Genomic DNA, 20,097 nt, shown 5'->3' with positions numbered 1-20,097 from the left:
AAGCCTACACTCAAAATTGGATGAAAAGCTTCAGCTGTTTTCATTCATATTACTACTTTTGTTTTTTCTTTTGAGAGAGAGAGCATGAGTAGGGGAGAGAGGCAGAGGAAGAAAGAGAGAATTCCAAGCAGACTCCACACTCAGCATGGAACTGGATACAGGGCCTTGAACCCATGACCCTGGGATTGTGACCTGAGCAGAAATCAAAGAGTAGGAAGCTCAACCAACTGAACCACCTAGAAGCCCCCTATTCACATTACTTCTGACATCAAATGAGAGTGCTTTTCTTTTCCTCCTAACACCAACTACATAGTGTCTTTTCCAACACCACTTCTTGGATTCTCTGATGCCAACTGGATGTCCAGCAATTCTGTCACTACCCAGAGTTGGCACAGATGCACAGGTTAAGGATTCAGTTCCACAGGACGGTCCCCACTTCAGATGTCCGTCTTAAGTCCTGGGCACCTGTACTCCTGGCAGATCGGCTCTACATCCGATCTTCCCATGACCCCCTCCTCAGCCTTGATAATTTGCCAGTTGGCTCACAGAACTCAGGAAGGCACTCTGTTTACGTTTACTGATTTATTAGGAAGGATACAAATCAACAGCCAGATGAAGGCATATACAGAGTGTTCCAGAAACATCTGTGCAGAAGCTCCAGTCCCTGTGGTGTTGGGACGAGTCATGTGAATATGCTCACCAAACAGGAAATTCTCCAAGTCCTATCATTTACGGGTTTTTTTTTTAATGTTTATTTTTGAGAGAGTGAGTGGGGGAGGGGCAGAGAGAGGGAGGAGACAGAGGATACAAAGCAGGCTCTGCACTGATAGCAGAGAACCCCATGTAGGGCTCGAAGTCATGAACCATGAGATCATGACCTGAGCCAAAGTCAATGCTCGACTGACTGAGCCACCCAGGAGCCCCTCATTTAAGGATTTTTATGGAGGTTCCAATACATAGGCATGACTGATTAAATCATTGACCATTGGTAACTAAACAAAAGATTCTCCTGTTATCCCATTGCTTAAGAAATTCCAAGGGCTTTAGGAGCTCAGTGCCAGGAACTGGGGACAGACCAAATATATACATTTCTTCTTATATCACAAAGCAAAGCAAAATTAAGAGAAGGATTGTGTCATCGGTTCCCAAAACCACTCTCAGGTTCAGTGATTTGTTGCACAGACTTCCAGAGCTCAGAAAAACTTTTCTTCATGGTTGATTTATTACAGTAAAAGGATACAGATTAAAATCAGCAAAGAGAAAAAGGCACAGAGGGTAGAGTCCAGGTGAAAGCAGGCATGACCTTCTAGCTGTTCTCTCCCAATGGAGTTGTACAGACAGTGATGTACTACCAGTGATGTGTGACAGCATGTACAACGGCCAACCTGGGAAACTCACCTGAGTCTTGGTGTCAGAGTTTTTTTTTTGGATTCAGTCATATAGGCATGGAGGCCAGCCCCAGAGGTCAGACTGAGACAGTGTGGCTCAAGACTCCAGGGTGAATGAAAAGAAGGGTTAATCATAAATCACATTGTTAGCAGAAATTATCTAGCAGAGGCCACTGTCTCAGATATACAAAGACATCCTTATCAGGCTGGATAGTCCAAGGGCTCAGAGGTTATCTGCCAGGAGCTGCTGGTTTGGGAATGTGCAGGGTACTAGCAAGCCAAGCCTGTTGAGTTAATCCTCACTGCTCAGTTATGTTTAAGATAAAAGTAAAAAATACACAATAAAAGGAAACGATGTAAAGCAACTGAGGGTTAACAGCATCCAAAAAATGGTTTAGAAAAAGAAAGAAAAATGAAATTAGATATTAGACTTGAGGTCTATAAGAAGTTTTCTGAGAAATCCCTCAGAAAAAGATCTCTTGGGGTGCCTTCCTGGCTCAGTTGGAGGAGCATGTGACTCTTGATCTCAGGGTTGGGAGTTTGAACCCCACATTGGGTGTAGAGATTACTTAAAAATAAAATCTTTAAAAAAAAAAAAAAGAAAAGAAAAGGAAGGGCACCTGGGTGGCTCAGTTGGTTGAGCATCTGACTTCAGGGCACCTGGGTGGCTCAGTTGGTTGAGCATCTGACTTCAGGGCACCTGGGTGGCTCAGTTGGTTGAGCATCTGACTTCAGCTCAGGTCATGATCTCATTGTTTGTGAGTTGGAGGTCCACATCGGGCTCTGTGCTGACAGCTGGGAGCCTGGAGCCTGCTTCAGATTCTGTGTCTCCCTCTCTCTCTCTGCCCCTCCCCCTCCCCTCAAAAATAAATAAACATTTAAAAAAAATTTTTTAAAAGGAAAAAAAAAAAGATTTCTTGCTGAGCCCCAGGCTCTTTCTTCCTGAGGTATAGCTTGGTGGAGAGCCTTGACCTACCCTCTTGGCTGCCTGCATCTTGTGTTCTGATTACGTGTCCTTTACTGTGGATGGGGTGGAGATAGCGGGGCTAAGAGCCACTCGTCCCAGCAGCATCTCTGAGCTGGTCCCAGCAAATGTACAGTGAGGCTGCCTGGGTCCTTGCAGAGGAGAATCTCCATGTTTCTGAACCGAGTCACTGCAGATGGGAGTTGAACAAAACCAAACTGTTTGCTGACAGCTGAACCGTGCAGAGAAAAATTACTGCAACTGACTTTAAAGCACAGCAGTTTATTATATGGCTTTAGCATGATATACCCCGAGGATAAAAATAAATAGAATTGCAATAACAGTTTATAAAATTTTCAGTGATAACGTTATTAGTAATGCTATCAACATTGTTGTTCTGAAGTTGCCATATACATATACACACACTTATACATGATTAGGCAGTTAAGTAAACAATTATGTTAGCAATCTAAATAATTATACTAATGTCATTAGGATCCAAGATTGTCACTGTAAGAGGGAAGAATTACAGATAAAAACAAAGACATTAAATAAAAACCATGTAATCTGAAATTTGCATTGGAAAAGATCAGTGTGAACTCATGATGAATTTTACCCTTAGGAAAAATAAAGTGCAAATGCATGTTTTCAGATCACACATATTTTTCATGTCCAGGCTGGAAAAAACCCAGAAACAATGACTAACCCAGGTTATGATCTCTTAAGCTAATTTCCCAGTGGAAGAAACCATTGCCCTTGAAGAAATGGTTGATTGCAGGTCTGAGAAAGGGAATTAACAAGATAAACCTGGAAGACCTTTTTGAAGCTGAAGGAAAGGAAGTTGTCAAAGAATAGTGGAATCGTGTCAAAGGGCTCAGAAGCTAACATGAAGGGAGTCCCACTGACCAAGAACTCAATGGACAGAAACTTTTCGAAGATGACAAAACCCAAGGGTTCATAATGATACCACAAATATAAAGATCTTTGCTAACCAACTCATTGTTCTGAAAGCTGCTAAGTAAAGGGAAAGAGTTAAGAATTGATTCTGCTTTTCCTGCCCTAATTAATGCTGTCTCACCAAATAAGTATTATGGGACAGTTCTCTAGAGGAGAATTCTAGCTGGTGAATGCAGAAGGAATAACAGAATTAGAATATCACACACATTGGTTTGTGTTCTATGGCTGTTGGACGGCACCTCTCTGGAGCATGGTTTTGAAGGAAACAGCATGGATGGTCCAGCTCACCATGAGGCCAGAAGGTGCTGCTGACAGTGGACACAGACTTTGATTTGGAGCAGTGCTTTGCAAAGCTTGGTCCCTCAGATAGCATCATCGGCATTACCTGGGAATTCTTAGACTCCCAAGAATACTCTAAAAAATAAAGCCTATCAATCTAAACAAAACAAAACACCAATTGTTAATGCACTCCAGCAAATGTCATCAGTGGCTCCTAAAACTGATAGGTGAATAGCCAGCGGGGAACTTTGTAATGGTTGGAAAAGTCTGATGAAAAGTCAGGACCCACGGATCAGTACTGACCATCACAAAAATAGAGATGGTCACACTTTATGTGTACCCTAATGAGATGCACTAGGAAGTTCACAACCACAGTCAGGCAGTGTTCTTGCTATAGAATTAAACCCGATCCTGATTAAGATTCTCCATCTAATTGCAAGTTTGCAGGAAATACAAATTGCAGAAAAACAGGTTAAACAACACATAGGCTTCAGAAAAACAGGTTACACAAATCCAGAATGTGGGAACGTCTATTGGACAAATTTTTTCAACAAATAATTTGAATGAAGATAACAACACGAGTGAGAAATCTTGTTTGAATTTTGATTCAAACAAATCAACCGTAAAGAGGTGCTTACAGGCAGATTAAACCCTGACAGGATGTTCTGTAACAGCAAGAGATTATTAATTATTTTATCCATGTTAATTGCATTGGGTATATTTTCAAAAGTCATCTTTTACAGATACATAATGAAGTATCTGCAGGTACTATGATACGGTATCTGGAATTTGTTTCAAAATAATCCATACTTGATGGTATGTATTGCGGGAAGGTTTACTCTCTTTTGTGTTTGCCATTCTATCATGGATACTCAAAATTTAAAAGCCTTTTAAAAAATATTTGGAGCATGTTCCCACTCTCCAAGGCAAAGCCAGTCTCCCAATATTGAAGGTGTTGAAAATGCTGACTACAGGGGCTCCCAGCCTCATTTATAGCTAGGACACAGGCACCAGACACAGACTCTACCAATTATATGCGCTGTTCCTTGACTTTGGATAAGCAGCCTGGTGGCCAGGGACTTGGGAGTATCAGCAAGCAGTTCTAGTGGCAACACTTAATATTCTTGATCAGAGGCGTCTGGGCACAATGTAACAATGGGGCTTCCACAGGGCACCTGCAACACGATTAGGGAGATGATTGCATACTAAATAGCATTTAGGCTATATCCTAAGAGACATTCCAGCCCAACTAGAGGGAGATTCAGGTTTTTCACCCATTTTCTATTCGTTTCCTGCTTAAAGAGAACTTCCATGAATTACCACAAGATGGCGGTCTAACACCCCACCATCTGCCGCACATCCTCTTCCAAGCTACCCATTAATGCAAGTGAACCTTACTTCCTTTCTGCTAAAGCCACCCCCACTTGCCTTCTCAAGAATATCACTTTAGCCATTTCCCCCTTTTCCCAGAATCATTGATTTTTCATGCTCTTATTGGGTCATTACCTCCAGCATACAAGACTGTGATTTTTCCTGTCGTAAAAGAAATAACTTCTCGAGTCATTTACACTTCATTCCTTTGCTCCTATTTGTCTGTATTTGGTGTCTCCGTTTCCTCTTTTACGGTTGTCTCTTTAAACAGCTCCAGTCAGGCTTCAGTCCCCCTCAGTTTACGGAGGGGCATCATCAGAGTTTACCGGTAACTTCCACCTTCATACACCCAATGGTCAACAATCAGTTCTCATTTTATTGGACCCATCAGTAGGATTTGTATATTTCTCTTTCCTTGATGGACACACTTGTCTTCAAGGGTTCCCTGAATTCTTCTATTCTAGTGAAAGAAGAAGTGCGAGGAGGAAAAAGGAAAGGGGAAGGGAAAGCAGATGTTGAGTGTTCACTAAAATTCAGACACTGCTCACTACTTTATATATAAATTACCTCATTTAGTATTTATAGCAACTGAGTGAGATATGTGCTATTTCTTCAGATTCTGCAGATGACAATGTGCTCCACAGAGATTAATCTCTAGGTGGCTCCATAGAGATTATGGTCTCTAAAACCATTTTCACACTGAAAAACTTGTTGGAAAAATAGCTGATTTCACATTTGGATAAGGCAGATTTTTATAAGACCAACTTTTTTTTTTGTAAGTTCTAGGAAGTTTTTCATTCTACAATGCAAGAAAATGTCTTAAAATTAATGAGGTCATGTCAAATGAACACAGCAGCTGACCTAAAAGGGAAACCACTGACCAAAGTTGTCACAATTTGAGCTCAGAAAGGAGAGTAATGATTGTAGAATGTAGGAGGGTGTTCAATCTGAGTCTACAATGATCCACAGAAAGTTACAGAAAGAAAACATGAATGGGTCTAAAAAAAGTTGATGAGTGTTGTTGGTTCATTTATTTCATTTTTAAAAATCAGAAAATTTCTAATGCTAAATAGCTTTTTTGTTGTTGTTACGATTGTATGTTTGAAGAATTTCAGACCTAATGAAGTCCATGAGTTGTAAATTGAACAGCCTGGTACTCTTCATTTGGATTCAAAATCATCAACATTTGGCACATTTTTAGGTGTCATGCTCCTTTAGCCCTTCACTAGTGTATAAATACAGTGATATTTTCTTATATAACCGCAAAACAGTTGGCTTTAATCAGAAAACTTGGCTTTAATACAATATAATTAAAATATTATTAATACATAGTCCATATTAAAATTTTTCTAATTTATCTCAATAATGCCCTTTATAGCAATTTATTTTTCTGGCAGCTTCTTATCTGTTGACACACTTTGCACTTAACTGCAATCACTTTAGCCCTCTCTAACCTGAGACTGTTTTTCACATTTTCATTTTCATTCATGATGTTGATGTTTTTGAAAAGTGTAGGCCAGTGTTTTTCAGAATACCCCCAATTTGGGTTTGAATGTTCACTCATTAATCGATTCAAGTTATGCGGGACGTACTTGATGTACAAACTCAAGACTGTGTTTTTCTCAATGCATCGCATCAAAGCACAGGATGTTGGTGACTTTGATGGCTTGGCTAGTGGTGTCCACCTCACGAGATTGTGTTTTCTGACGCAAGGAGAGGTGGCGGTAGAATGACACTGATAAAGCCATGTGAAATGTCCAAAATTCTGTTCATTTTAAATATCCTCAGTAGTTGTATGCTCCTAAGACGAGGAGAGAATGAAACATTAGCTACAGAGAGAGGTCTTCTATATTTGCATTTCTTAAGAATCCATCCATTTCGTGCACAATCCCGGCAGCTGGCTCTAGAGCCCAGGGCTTGCCATCACGTGCTTTCTTTCCTTCTTTTCCCCTCCTGGGGTCCCGGGGTCATGCACACCACGCTGAGTGGCCAGTTGTGGGAAGGGGTGAGTAGGCTGCGTGAATGTGGAGGACAAGGCACGTGGACTGGAGAGAGGCACCCAGCACGGCAGGAAACTGAGCGCCCCATGGGACCCTTGAGACAGAACTGGACCTGGTGGAGCACACTCTTCGGAAGCAGTTCCCCCACTGACTGCCCCGGAGGCCCAGTGACATTTATGTCAACATGAAGACTGACTTAAGGCCCAGCTGGCCCGCTGCCAGAAGCTACTGGAGGTACTTGGGGCCAGAACTGGTCCAGTGAGGTCTGCATTCACCCTTGAGCCTGGCCATCAACCCTGCCATCAACTTTGCCCTACCACTGCAGGTGGACAGCCTCCAGTCCTTGCAGGTGGCTGCCAGTATGCCCCCTGGGGAGCTTGTAGAGGAGCTGGAACGAGTGTTTCACAAGAACCCCTGACCCAGATCTACAACTCGGCCATCCATCTCCTGTCTTCAGGGTCACACCAAGTAACTGAAAGTAGGCTGGCCATCTTTATACAGCCAGCCCCACACAGCCAGGCCCAGATGTGGCCCCACTTGTACGGAGTTCTGTCACGGACCTCCTACCAGAGCCGTGTAAGAAAAAAAAAACCAGTCCCCTTCACAGCTCAGGGGACTCTGAATTGAGAGGGGGAGCAGTGGGTCTTCCTGTGTCTTCCTCTCCCTACTCCGTTACCCAATAAACTCTTTTCAAATGCTTATTTTTTAATGTTTATTTATTTTTGAGAGAGTGTGCGAGAACACGTGGGGAAGGGGCAGAGAGAGAGGGAGACACAGAATCTGAAGTAGGTTCCAGGTTCTGAGCTGTCAGCACAGAGCTCTACACAGGGCTCAAACTCATGAACCGTGAGATCATGAGCTGAGCTGAAGTTGGTCGCTTCACTGACTGAGCCATCCAGGCGCCCCTAAACAATCATGTGGGGACTGATCGTATGGTTGCTGAGGAAAGGCAGGCTATCCCTACTGAAAATAGTACAGAGTTAAGTGGACTAGTCTTTTCCAATATTTATCTAGTTTAGAATGCAAAATATTGCAATCCAGTTTGATGGAGCTATCCATTGTGACATGGGCCTGTGGGTGAACAGATCATACCCATAGATGATGGGATATAATGGGACATTATCAGCAATACACCAAGTAAAATACTGAGATGTGCAACAGCACTGATGTGTCTCACAGGCATTTTGGTGAATGGAAACTCAGGCATAAAATGGTACCCAGTATGTGGTGCTAATTTTATGAAGTTCAAGAACTTGAAAAATGAATCACTAAGGAAATCTTAACCATGGTTGTGTCTAGTAGGGCTGTGAATTGACTGGCAAGGGGGCATAAAAGAACTTTCAGAGGTGATAGAATTGTTTTATTTTTTGGAAGGGATGCAGGTTTCAAGAGTGTAAGCTTGTTTCAACTCTCTGAACTATAACCTACGATCTGTGTGTTTGTCAATTATACCTCATTTTAAAAGACTCTCTGTGTTAAGCTTTCCAAGTTACTGTATGTGCAAAAATTATTTTAATCTGTCCTTCTAATTAAGTGTTGTTTTGCCTGTCTTTATGACTGTAGTTGGCCTTAAATTAAACCTTATAATTAGAGCTGAACCTTTCCTGAGAACTTAAATGTTATCACTTCTCTGGTAAGTATCTGGGGCTGCTCATGAGGACCCTGAAGTCAGTGTGATTGTTATTCTTCTGAACATAACCAGCCTGTTCCCTCTTTCTGGAGGCTTATCATATCTTGTCAGCATCATTGATGCTGGAAATTTCATAGTAATATATCTAATGAGTTCTTTTCACACTCAGCTTTTAAGTGAGTTCTTTCAATCTGAAGGCATTCTTCATTTTTTGAAAATCTGCTGCTTCCGCTACCTCTTTCCTCTTTTTCCCTTTAAATTGTTTATATCACCCCATTTGCTCTGTTCTCATTTTTTGGAATTCCATTTGGATGGATGTTAAGACTTGTCAGCGTTGTTCGCTTCTCTTTTCTTTTGTGTTTTCCATCGCGTCTTCATTTTCAGGTTGTGTTCTGAGAGAATCTTCTAGATCTTCCAGCTTTGTGATTGTCAACTCTATCCACTTTGCCACTTTGCTGTTCACTCCCTCTATTGAGATTTTTTATTCAGAGTTCCAGTATTTCATTTCCAAAATCTATACGTGGTTCTTTTTTACACACGTAACAAATAGCACAGTTATGCTTATTTGAGGTCTTCTAATTGCTCTGTTTCTCTCTTAGCAGGTGTGACTTCATCTACAGGTGAGTTTCATTCCTCTCTCTGGTTGTCATGTCTTTAGTTATTCCTGGTTTTCTTTTCATCTTTGAGTTTGAGAGTTCCTCTTCACACTTTTATTTATTTATTTATTTATTTATTTATTTATTTATTTATTTATTTATTATTTTTATTTTTTTCCCCAATATATGAAATTTATTGTCAAATTGGTTTCCATACAACACCCAGTGCTCATCCCGAAAGGTGCCCTCCTCAGTACCCATCACCCACCCTCCCCTCCCTCCCACCCCCCATCAACCCTCAGTTTGTTCTCAGTTTTTAACAGTCTCTTATGCTTTGGCTCTCTCCCACTCTAACCTCTTTTTTTTTTTTTTTCCTTCCCCTCCCCCATGGGTTTCTGTTAAGTTTCTCAGGATCCACATAAGAGTGAAACCATATGGTATCTGTCTTTCTCTGTATGGCTTATTTCACTTAGCATCACACTCTCCAGTTCCATCCACGTTGCTACAAAGGGCCATATTTCGTTCTTTCTCATGGCCATGTAGTACTCCATTGTGTATATAAACCACAATTTCTTTATCCATTCATCAGTTGATGGACATTTAGGCTCTTTCCATCATTTGGCTATTGTGGAGAGTGCTGCTTTAAACATTGGGGTACAAGTGCCCCTATGCATCAATACTCCTATATCCCTTGGATAAATTCCTAGCAGTGCTATTGCTGGGTCATAGGGTGGGTCTATTTTTAATTTTCTGAGGAACCTCCACACTGCTTTCCAGAGCGGCTGCACCAATTTGCATTCCCACCAACAGTGCAAGAGGGTTCCCGTTTCTCCACATCCTCTCCAGCATCTATAGTCTCCTGATTTGTTCATTTTGGCCACTCTGACTGGCGTGAGGTGATATCTGAGTGTGGTTTTGATTTGTATTTCCCTGATAAGGAGCGACGTTGAACATCTTTTCATGTGCCTGTTGGCCATCCGGATGTCTTCTTTAGAGAAGTGTCTATTCATGTTTTCTGCCCATTTCTTCACTGGGTTATTTGTTTTTCGGGTGTGGCATTTGGTGAGCTCTTTATAGATTTTGGATACTAGCCCTTTGTCCGATATGTCATTTGCAAATATCTTTTCCCATTCCGTTGGTTGCCTTTTAGTTTTGTTGGTTGTTTCCTTTGCTGTGCAGAAGCTTTTTATCTTCATAAGGTCCCAGTAATTCATTTTTGCTTTTAATTCCCTTGCCTTTGGGGATGTGTCGAGTAAGAGATTGTTACGGCTGAGGTCAGAGAGGTCTTTTCCTGCTTTCTCCTCTAGGGTTTTGATGGTTTCCTGTCTCACATTCAGGTCCTTTATCCATTTTGAGTTTATTTTTGTGAATGGTGTGAGAAAGTGGTCTAGTTTCAACCTTCTGCATGTTGCTGTCCAGTTCTCCCAGCACCATTTGTTAAAGAGACTGTCTTTTTTCCATTGGATGTTCTTTCCTGCTTTGTCAAAGATGAGTTGGCCATACATTTGTGGGTCTAGTTCTGGGGTTTCTATTCTATTCCATTGGTCTATGTGTCTGTTTTTGTGCCAATACCATGCTGTCTTGATGATGACAGCTTTGTAGTAGAGGCTAAAGTCTGGGATTGTGATGCCTCCTGCTTTGGTCTTCTTCTTCAAAATTACTTTGGCTATTCGGGGCCTTTTGTGGTTCCATATGAATTTTAGGATTGCTTGTTTTAGTTTCGAGAAGAATGCTGGTGCAATTTTGATTGGGATTGCATTGAATGTGTAGATAGCTTTGGGTAGTATTGACATTTTGACAATATTTATTCTTCCAATCCATGAGCAGGGAATGTCTTTCCATTTCTTTATATCTTCTTCAATTACCTTCATAAGCTTTCTATAGTTTTCAGCATACAGATCTTTTACATCTTTGGTTAGATTTATCCCTAGGTATTTTATGCTTCTTGGTGCAATTGTGAATGGGATCAGTTTCTTTATTTGTCTTTCTGTTGCTTCATTGTTAGTGTATAAGAATGCAACTGATTTCTGTATATTGATTTTGTATCCTGCAACTTTGCTGAATTCATGTATCAGTTCTAGCAGACTTTTGGTGGAGTCTATCGGATTTTCCATGTATAATATCATGTCATCTGCAAAAAGCGAAAGCTTGACTTCATCTTTGCCAATTTTGATGCCTTTGATTTCCTTTTGTTGTCTGATTGCTGATGCTAGAACTTCCAGCACTATGTTAAACAACAGCGGTGACAGTGGGCATCCCTGTCGTGTTCCTGATCTCAGGGAAAAAGCTCTCAGTTTTTCCCCATTGAGGATGATGTTAGCTGTGGGCTTTTCATAAATGGCTTTTATGATCTTTAAGTATGTTCCTTCTATCCCGACTTTCTCAAGGGTTTTTATTAAGAAAGGGTGCTGGATTTTGTCAAGGGCCTTTCTGCATCGATTGATAGGCTCATATGGTTCTTCTCTTTTTTTTTATTAATGTCATGTATCATGTTGATTGATTTGCAAATGTTGAACCAGCCCTGCATCCCAGGAATGAATCCCACTTGATCATGTTGAATAATTCTTTTTATATGCTGTTGAATTCGATTTGCTAGTATCTTATTGAGAATTTTTGCATCCATATTCATCAGGGATATTGGCCTGTAGTTCTCTTTTTTTACTGGGTCTCTGTCTGGTTTAGGAACCAAAGTAATACTGGCTTCATAGAATGAGTCTGGAAGTTTTCCTTCCCTTTCTATTTTTTGGAATAGCTTGAGAAGGATAGGTATTATCTCTGCTTTAAACGTCTGGTAGAACTCCCCTGGGAAGCCATCTGGTCCTGGACTCTTATTTGTTGGGAGATTTTTGATGACTGATTCAATTTCTTCGCTGGTTATGGGTCTGTTCAAGCTTTCTATTTCCTCCAGTTTGAGTTTTGGAAGGTGTGGGTGTTTAGGAATTTGTCCATTTCTTCCAGGTTGTCCAATTTGTTGGCATATAATTTTTCATAGTATTCCCTGATAATTGTTTGTATCTCTGAGGGATTGGTTGTAATAATTCCATTTTCATTCATGATTTTATCTATTTGGGTCATCTCCCTTTTCTTTTTGAGAAGCCTGGCTAGAGGTTTGTCAATTTTGTTTATTTTTTCAAAAAACCAACTCTTGGTTTCGTTGATCTGCTCTACAGTTTTTTTAGATTCTATATTGTTTATTTCTGCTCTGATCTTTATGATTTCTCTTCTTCTTCTGGGTTTAGGCTGCCTTTGCTGTTGTGCTTCTATTTCCTTTAGGTGTGCTGTTAGATTTTGTATTTGGGATTTTTCTTGTTTCTTGAGATAGGCCTGGATTGCAATGTATTTTCCTCTCAGGACTGCCTTCGCTGCGTCCCAAAGCATTTGGATTGTTGTATTTTCATTTTCGTTTGTTTCCATATATTTTTTAATTTCTTCTCTAATTGCCTGGTTGACCCACTCATTCTTTAGTAGGGTGTTCTTTAACCTCCATGCCTTTGGAGGTTTTCCAGACTTTTTCCTGTGGTTGATTTCAAGCTTCATAGCATTGTGGTCTGAAAGTATGCATGGTATAATTTCAATTCTTGTAAACTTATGAAGGGCTGTTTTGTGACCCAGTATATGATCTATCTTGGAGAATGTTCCATGTGCACTCGAGAAGAAAGTATATTCTGTTGCTTTGGGATGCAGAGTTCTAAATATATCTGTCAAGTCCATCTGATCCAATGTATCATTCAGGGCCCTTGTTTCTTTATTGACCGTGTGTCTAGATGATCTATCCATTTCTGTAAGTGGGGTGTTAAAGTCCCCTGCAATTACCACATTCTTATCAATAAGGTTGCTTATGTTTATGACTAATTGTTTTATATATTTGGGGGCTCCGGTATTCGGCGCATAGACATTTATAATTGTTAGCTCTTCCTGATGGATAGACCTTGTAATTATTATATAATGCCCTTGTTCATCTCTTGTTACAGGCTTTAATTTAAAGTCTAGTTTGTCTGATATAAGTATGGCTACTCCAGCTTTCTTTTGGCTTCCAGTAGCATGATAAATAGTTCTCCATCCCCTCACTCTCAATCTGAAGGTGTCCTCAGATCTAAAATGAGTCTCTTGTAGACAGCAAATAGATGGGTCTTGGTTTTTTATCCATTCTGATACCCTATGTCTTTTGGTTGGCGCATTTAATCCATTTACATTCAGTGTTATTATAGAAAGATACGGGTTTAGAGTCATTGTGACGTCTGTATGTTTTATGCTTGTAGTGATGTCTCTGGTACTTTGTCTCACAGGATCCCCCTTAGGATCTCTTGTAGGGCTGGTTTCGTGGTGACAAATTCCTTCAGTTTTTGTTTGTTTGGGAAGACCTTTATCTCTCCTATTCTAAATGACAGACTTCCTGGATAAAGGATTCTCGGCTGCATATTTTTTCTGTTTAGCACACTGAAGATATCGTGCCAGGCTTTTCTGGCCTTCCAAGTTTCAAAAGGGAGATCAGTCACGAGTCTTATAGGTCTCCCTTTGTATGTGAGGGCATGTTTATCCCTTGCTGCTTTCAGAATTTTCTGTTTATCCTTGTATTTTGCCAGTTTCACTATGATATGTCATGCAGAAGATCGATTCAAGTTACGTCTGAAGGGAGTTCTCTGTGGTTCTTGGATTTCAATGCCTTTTTCCTTCCCCAGTTCAGGGAAGTTCTCAGCTATAATTTGTTCAAGTACCCCTTCAGCACCTTTCCCTCTCTCTTCCTCCTCTGGGATACCAATTATGCGTATATTATTTCTTTTTAGTGTATCACTTAGTTCTCTAATTTTCCCCTCATCCTCCTGGATTTTTTTATCTCTCTTTTTCTCAGCTTCCTCTTTTTCCATAACTTTATCTTCTAGTTCACCTATTCTCTCCTCTGCCTCTTCAAGCCGAGCCATCGTGGTTTCCATTTTGTTTTGCATTTCGTTTAAAGCGTTTTTCAGCTCCTCGTGACTGTTCCTTAGTCCCTTGATCTCTGTAGCAAGAGATTCTCTGCTGTCCTCTATACTGTTTTCAAGCCCAGCGATTAATTTTATGACTATTATTCTAAATTCACTTTCTGTTATATTATTTAAATCCTTTTTGATCAGTTCATTAGCTGTTGTTATTTCCTGGAGATTCTTCTGAGGGGAATTCTTCTGTTTGGTCATTTTAGATAGTCCCTGGAGTGGTGAGGACCTGCAGGGCACTTCCCCTGTGCTGTGGTGTAGAACTGGAGTTGGTGGGCGGGGCCGCAGTCGGACCTGATGTCTGCCCCCAGCCCACCGCTGGGGCCACAGTCAGGCTGGTGTGTGCCTTCTCTTCCCCTCTCCTAGGGGCAGGATTCACTGTGGGGTGGCGTGGCCCATCTGGGCTACTTGCACACTGCCAGGCTTGTGGTGCTGGGGATCTGGCGTATCAGCTGGGGTGGGTAGGCAAGGTGCACGGGGGCAGGAGGGGCAGGCTTAGCTCGCTTCTCCTTAGGTGATCCACTTCAGGAGGGGCCCTGTGGCAGCGGGAGGGAGTCAGATCCGCTGCCGGAGGTTTGGCTCTGCAGAAGCACAGAGTTGGGTGTTTGCGCGGAGGAGAGAGCAAGTTCCCTGGCAGGGACTGGTTCCCTTTGGGATTTTGGCTGGGGGATGGGCGGGGAAGATAGCGCTGGCGAGCGCCTTTGTTCCCCACCAAACTGAGCTCTGTTGTCCGGGGGGCTCAGCAGCTTTCCCTCCCATTGTCCTCCAGCCTTCCCGCTTTCCGAGCAGAGCTGTTAACTTATGACCTCCCAGACGCTAAGTCGCGCTTGCTGTCAGAACACACTCCGTCCGGCCCCTCCGCTTTTGCCAGCCAGACTCCGGGGCTCTGCTTGGCTGGTGAGCCGCCCCTCCGCCCTGGCTCCCTCCCGCCAGTCCGTGGAGCGCGCACAGCCTCACCGCCCTTCCTACCCTCTTCCGTGGGCCTCTCGTCTGCACTTGGCTCCGGAGACTCCGTTCTGCTAGTCTTCTGGTGGTTTTCTGTTTTTTTTTTTTTTTTTTTTTTTTTTTAATATATGAAATTTATTGTCAAATTGGTTTCCATACAACACCCAGTGCTCATCCCGAAAAGTGCCCTCCTCAGTACCCATCACCCACCCTCCCCTCCCTCCCACCCCCCATCAACCCTCAGTTTGTTCTCAGTTTTTAACAGTCTCTTATGCTTTGGCTCTCTCCCACTCTAACCTCTTTTTTTTTTCCTTCCCCTCCCCCATGGGTTTCTGTTAAGTTTCTCAGGATCCACATAAGAGTGAAACCATATGGTATCTGTCTTTCTCTGTATGGCTTATTTCACTTAGCATCACACTCTCCAGTTCCATCCACGTTGCTACAAAAGGCCATATTTCATTCTTTCTCATTGCCACGTAGTATTCCATTGTGTATATAAACCACAATTTCTTTATCCATTCATCAGTTGATGGACATTTAGGCTCTTTCCATAATTTGGTTATTGTTGAGAGTGCTGCTATAAACATTGGGGTACAAGTGCCCCTATGCATCAGTACTCCTGTATCCCTTGGATAAATTCCTAGCAGTGCTATTGCTGGGTCATAGGGTGGGTCTATTTTTAATTTTCTGAGGAACCTCCACACTGCTTTCCAGAGCGGCTGCAACCATCAAAACCTTAGAGGAGAAAGCAGGAAAAGACCTCTCTGACCTCAGCGGTAGCAATCTCTTACTTGACACATCCCCAAAGGCAAGGGAATTAAAAGCAAAAGTCAATTACTGGGACCTTATGAAGATAAAAGGCTTCTGCACAGCGAAGGAAACAACCAACAAAACTAAAAGGCAACCAACGGAATGGGAAAAGATATTTGCAAATGACATATCGGACAAAGGGCTAGTATCCAAAATCTATAAAGAGCTCACCAAATGCCACACCCGAAAAACAAATAACCCAGTGAAGAAATGGGCAGAAAACATGAATAGACACTTCTCTAAAGAAGACATCCGGATGGCCAACAGGCACATGAAAAGATGTTCAACGTCGCTCCTTATCAGGGAAATACAAATCAAAACCACACTCAGATATCACCTCACGCCAGTCAGAGTGGCCAAAATGAACAAATCAGGAGACTATAGATGCTGGAGAGGATGTGGAGAAACGGGAACCCTCTTGCACTGTTGGTGGGAATGCAAATTGGTGCAGCCGCTCTGGAAAGCAGTGTGGAGGTTCTTCTGGGTTATTTAGGCAGGTGTAGGTGGAATCTAAGTGATCAGCAGGACGCGCGGTGAGCCCAGCGTCCTCCTACGCCGCCATCTTCCTATATCTGTCCTCCTCTTCACACTTTTAAAAAGGACATTACTGTTGCCTGTCCTGGCATTGGCGGGGGGTGGGGGGTGGGGTGGGGTGGGATGGGACATGTTACAAAATGTGACTACAGTTTGCCATCTTTGTGTGAGGCCCTCTGCTCTTCCAAGAGTCAGCTACGGTTGCTCTCAGTCCCCAGTACCCTTCCTAACTGCCTCGTGTTGCAGTAGTCTTCACACTGGCAATACGCTTAGCAAAAAATCAGTATAGAATCAAGGGTCAACCAGCAAAGCATTTCATCATCTAGCTCTGATAAATAATAGCCCTGAGCTGTGTTTGCTAAAACCTGTATGCCTATTGACTCTGGACTGAATGTGCCTCTTATGCTTTCCTTCCTTCCTTCCTTCCTTCCTTCCTTCCTTCCTTCCTCCCTCCCTCCCTCCCTCCCTCCCTCCCTCCCTCCCTCCCTCCCTCCCTCTTTCTTTCTTTCTTTCTTTCTTTCTTTCTTTCTTTCTTGTTTATTTATTTTTGAGAGAGAGAGGGATGGAGGGGCAGAGAAAGGGAGACAGATGATCTGAAGCAGGCTCTGCACTGACAGCAGGGAGCCTGATATGGGGCTTGAACCCATGGGCCATGAGATCATGACCTGAGCCGAAGTTGGATGCTCAACTGACTGAGCCATCCAGGTGCTCAGAACCAAGACCTCTTGACTGAGTGATTGATTCTATGTTTACCTGTATAGAAATGCGAAGTACATTGAGCCATTTTATGTGTCAGAAAGCAAGAAAGCTTTCAAACATTAATGAGGCCATGTCCAAAGAATTAGGAATTAAAGTCCAGACGAACAGGATGTTCTACAGGCTGAAGCTGTAATAATGGAGAGTTATGACTGAGGTTCAAATACACTGAATCTGAAAATTATGAGTCTGTGTGACACACAAAAAGATACTCAGGGAAAACTGACAAAGTCTCAAAAAGTGTGATATTATTTGCCTATTGAATCATTGAAAAATGTGAAAATTAATCTTAACTACAACAGGCAGTATTTTCTTTTCTTTTTTTTTTCGAGTTTTTATTTAAGTTCTAGTTAGTTCAGATATGATGTAATATTGGTTTCAGGTGTAGAATTTAGTGACTCATAACATACATATAACACCCAGTGCTCATCACAAGTGCCCTCTTTAATCCTCATCACCTATTCAACCCATCCCCCATGCACCTCCCTCCATCAACCCTAATTTGTTCCCTATCATTAAAAGTCAGTTTGGTTTGCTTACCTGTTTTTCCCTTCCCCTATGTTTATCTGTTTTGTTTCTTAAATTCCACACATGAGTGAGATCATATAATATTTGTCTTTCTCTGACTTATTTCACTTAGCATAATACACTCTAGTTCCATCCATATGGTTGCAAATGTTAAGATTTCATTCTTTTTGTCATTGAGTAGTATTCCATTGTGTGTGTGTGTGTGTGTATACCACCTTCTTTTTTAAAAATTTTTTAACATTTTATTTTTGAGAGACAGAGAGAGAGAGAGAGAGAGAGAGAGAGAGAGAGAGCGCATGATCGGGGGAGGGGCAGAGAGAGAAGGAAACATAGATTCCGAAGCAGGCTCCAGGCTCTGAGTTGTCAGCTCTGTGCTGACACACACAAAGCAGGGCTTGAACCCACAAACTGTGAGATCATGACCTGAGCCCAAGTCGGACACTTAACCGACTGAGCCACCCAGGCACCCCTTTAACACCACTTCTTTATCCATTCATTGCTTGATGGACATTTGGGCTCTTTCTGTAGTTTAGCTATTGTTGATAATGTCCTATAAACTTTGGGGTGCACCTGGCCCTTTGAATTTCTAGTTTTGTGTCCTTTGGGTAAATATCTAGTAGTGCAATTGCTGGATCTCAAGGTAGTTCTAATTTTAAGGAGATATTTTAAGTTCTATTTTAAGTTTTTGAGGAAGCTCTATACTGTTCTCTAGAGTAGCTGCACCAGTTTGCATTCCCACCAACAGTGCACTAGGGTTTCCCTTTCTCCACATCCTCCCTAACATCTATTGTTTCCTGAGTTGTTAATTTTAGTCATTCTGGCAGGTGTGAGGTGATATGTCATGGTGGTTTTGATTTGTATTTCCCTGATGATGAGTGATGTTGAACATCTTTTCATGTGTCTATTAGCCACCTGTATGTCTTCTTTGGAAAAATGTCTGTTCATGTCTTCTGCTCATTTCTTAACTGGATTATTTATTTTTGGGTGTTAAGTTTGATAAGTTCTTTATAGACTTTGGATACTAATCCTTGATCAGATATGTCATTTGAAAATATCTTCTCCAATTCCATAAGCTGTCTTTCAGTTTTGTTGATTGTTTCCTTTGATATGTAGAAGCTCTTTGTCTTGATGAGGTCCCAATGGTTCATTTTTGCTTTTGTTTCCCTTTCCTCAGGAGACATATCTAGAGAGAAGTTGCTATGGCTGATGTCAAAGAGGTTGCTGCCTGTGTTCTCCTGTGGGATTTTGATGGTTTCCTGTCTCACATTTAGGTCTTACATCCATTTTGAATGGTCTTTATTTTTGTGTAGGTAATAAAGTTGTCCAGTTTCATTCTTCTGCATGTTGTTGTCCAGTTTTCTCAGCACCATTTGTTGAAGGGATTGTCTTTTTTCTATTGGATATTATTTCCTGCTTTGTTGAAAATTAGTTGACCATAGAGTTGTGGGTCCATTTCTGGGTTTTCTACTCTGTTCCTTTGATCTATATGTCTGTTTTTATGCCAGTAGCATACTGTATTGATGACTATAGTTTTGTAATATCGCTTGAAATCTGGAATTGTGATACCTTCAGTTTTGTTTTTCTTTTTCAGTATTGCTTTGGCTATTTAGGGTCTTTTGTGGTTCCATACAAATTTGAGGGTTATTTGTTCTAGCTCTGTGAAAAATGCTGTTGGTATTTTGGTAAGGATTGCATTAAATGTGTAGATTGCTTTAAACTGTATAGACATTTTAACAATTGTTCTTCCAGTCCATTAGCATGGAATATATTTCTATTTCTTTGAGTCTTATTCAGTTTCCTTCATCAGTGTTTTATAGTTTTCAGAGTACAGATCTTTCGCATCTTTGGTTAGGTTTATTCCTAAGTATCTTATGGTTTTGGTACAATTATAAATGGGATTGATTCCTCGATTTCTCTTTCTGATGCTTCATCATTCGTATATAGAAATACAACAGATATCTGTACATTGATTTTATATCCTGGGACTTTGCTGAATTCATTTATCAGTTATAGTAATTTTTTGTTTTGGGTTTTTAAAAAAGTTTTTTTATTTATTTTGAGAGAGAGAGAGAGAGAATTATAGGCTGGCTCCATATTGTCAGCATAGGTCTTGATCCCACAAACTGTGAAATCATGACCTGAGCTGAAACCAGGAGTCGGATGCCTAACTGACTGAGCCACTCACACACCCCATTTCTAGCAATTGTTTGGTGGAGTATTTTGGGTTTTCTATGTAAAGTATGTCATCTGAAAATAGTGAAAGTTTGACTTCTTTGCCAATTTGGATGCCTTTTATTTCTTTTTGTTGTCTGTTTGCTGAGGCCAGGACTTCCAGTACTATGTTAAATAACAATGGTGAGGGTGAACAT

General features: G+C 41.4%; 1 pseudogene; it reads left to right on the top strand.

Annotated features, from left to right (window-relative positions):
* Positions 1–1,445: 1,445 nt before the first annotated feature.
* On the top strand, positions 1,446–7,435 carry LOC109246962 (ribonuclease P protein subunit p20-like; annotated as a pseudogene).
* The last annotated feature ends 12,662 nt before the right edge of the window (positions 7,436–20,097 follow it).

The sequence above is a fragment of the Panthera pardus genome, unplaced genomic scaffold (genome assembly GCF_024362965.1).
Source record: "Panthera pardus isolate Hobbes unplaced genomic scaffold, ASM2436296v1 HiC_scaffold_12, whole genome shotgun sequence".
NCBI lineage: Eukaryota > Metazoa > Chordata > Mammalia > Carnivora > Felidae > Panthera > Panthera pardus.
This window is presented reverse-complemented; position numbering and strand designations above follow the sequence as displayed.